We start from the raw sequence: 2244 nt of genomic DNA on the forward strand, positions 1-2244 counted from the left end.
CAGCTGTTCCCGGAGATGCAACTGACACGGAGGGGGACTGGTACAGTGACAGTGGCTAGGAAAAGAAGCAGCGTATGAGGTCTTGATAGTCAAGCAAGGATTTGGGACAAAGTTGGCATTCCAGAAAAGTAAGAAGTGAAGGCATCAGCGAGGCACTTGACTGCAAGATACCTCTGGCTGTCACGAGGAAGCCCAGCAAGCTCTAAGTTTCATGAAGTGAGCACTGACTCTGGTGGGACGCGAACCCACAACCTTTGAATGACCACTGCCCTTTTCACTAGAAATCCAACGCGCTATCCATTGCGCCACAGAGCCACGCAAGACATTTGTCACCATACTGTTCTGCACGCCTACTGATGACGGGGCATCTCAGCGTGCTTGTAGAAGTAGCATTTTCAGATGTGTTTTTTAATCCCTGTCTCGCTGATATTGACACAAAAGGAAATGATGGGTTCTTCTTTTAGATAATGCAGCTCATGTTGACTTGACTGTGAGGGGAAGTATTTGTCAAGCACACTGTCTGTGTCTGTCTGGCTGTCTGTGTGTGTCTGTGCTTGTGTGTGTGTGTCTCTGTGTGTGATGTGGGACAGTGCCCTGTCTGAGTGCCAAATATATTATATTCCCACCATTGTTGCAGCAAGATTGTGTAACCCATATATGAATTTAAGCTTTGTGTATGGCTCCGGAGAGGACAGGTACAGTAGTTCTGTGCAGGTGATTTTTAGAAAAACATTTTCATCCAAGGACATAGAAAGAACATAATGTAAGACACAGGAGACGTGTGTGTTAAAGTTTGAGGTACCTCATTACCAACATCTAGTTGCCCAGAAACCAAAGGGAGTCCTCTTGTATATGATAGCAAGTTCTTTAGAAAAACTTTAGATGTGTCTTGCCCAGTGACCATCTCCGGAGCGCTTCGTTGTAGCTCAATAAACTTTTTTGGTATTATTTCAGTTAAATCAGGTCCTGATTATTCCTTGTCCGCCTGTTTATTGAGGGAGTAAAATTTGTCCCTATTAGTGCGTCTGTGTCTGTGTCTCTGTGTGTGTGTGTCTGTGGAGGGTTGACATTTTTGATATCCATAACATCAGAGCAGATGAGCTGAACATGTTTCTCATTATGCACACTGGGCACACTATATTGAATAGCGATAACACTACACACATATGAACACCAAATTATTGCTGAATCTATAGTTATGTTAACTCTGAAAATGATAAAATGATCATCTGAAACACACAACAATAAAGCAACGAACATCATTCCACAAAGCAAAGCGAGCACATACAAGGATACTGTAAATTGTAACTGTACGCATACACTAATGTACAAGCACAATGACCATGAACTCAGACCCAATTCTTGGTGGGGGGGGTTTAAGACTAGAAAAGTCACTGGTGCCATCACTGGTATACATTGATTACAGATCGGGCCCTGTGTTCAGTGTGGCCACTGCTACCTACCTACATACCAGAGGTGGCTGGTGCATAGAGGTGCGAGAGAGCAGTTCTGGATCAAACACACCTGCTGCTGCGCTCTGCTCTCCAATGCGCACTGCAGGTCAGTCTCAGGACCAGACAGTGCGCAGTAAGTTGACCATTGAAATACTCTTGCTGTGCTGGATTTTATTTCTGCTATGACACTGACAATTTGATGAATGGTGATAGCTAGTTTAGGGTTACCATACATCAGAGGAGGCTGGTCCACAGAGGCAGAGGAGGTTGCTCCTCCTCTATCTTTGAGTGTTTAGCTGTTACTGTTTCTTCAGTTATATTTGTACTATATTACCTTGTTATAGTGTTAAAATGTATTTTCATTTAATAGTGTGGTTTTTCAAAGTAAATACTTTTTATATACATTAATCATATTAACTAAAACAAATATGATTTTCTTTTTAGTAAAAATAATACTAATCGTTAATGTTATTTATTGTTTGTTATTGATTGTTAAAAAAATATGTTTTAGCTCACAAGTTTTTGTGTTCTTTTCTTGGTAAATCATTTTAGCACCTTTTTGCCATGTATTGAACAAATAAGTGCTGTTTTTTATTTGACCTATTTGTATATATTTGCACAGTATATAATGTTACATAAGGGTCCAGGGATTGAATGTTACACTCATAACTTATTGTTCAGACATTAATACATAGATTTTGTTTTGCATGTAAATACTTGTTTGACGTCATAACACTTTGTTGTAAAAGGTACTTCTTAACATACAGTGTTAAAGATGCATTCTAGTGAT

The 2244-nt window shown here is 40.2% G+C and overlaps 1 non-coding gene across 1 annotated transcript; it reads right to left on the bottom strand.

Annotated features, from left to right (window-relative positions):
* Positions 1 to 224: 224 nt before the first annotated feature.
* Positions 225 to 315, bottom strand: trnar-ucu (transfer RNA arginine (anticodon UCU)). The gene is given in 2 exon segments: positions 225 to 260; positions 279 to 315. It is a non-coding gene; the product is annotated as a tRNA-Arg (tRNA).
* Between the last annotated feature and the right edge of the window lie 1929 nt (positions 316 to 2244).

Source organism: Amia ocellicauda, chromosome 12, assembly GCF_036373705.1.
Source record: "Amia ocellicauda isolate fAmiCal2 chromosome 12, fAmiCal2.hap1, whole genome shotgun sequence".
Classification (NCBI taxonomy): Eukaryota; Metazoa; Chordata; class Actinopteri; order Amiiformes; family Amiidae; genus Amia; species Amia ocellicauda.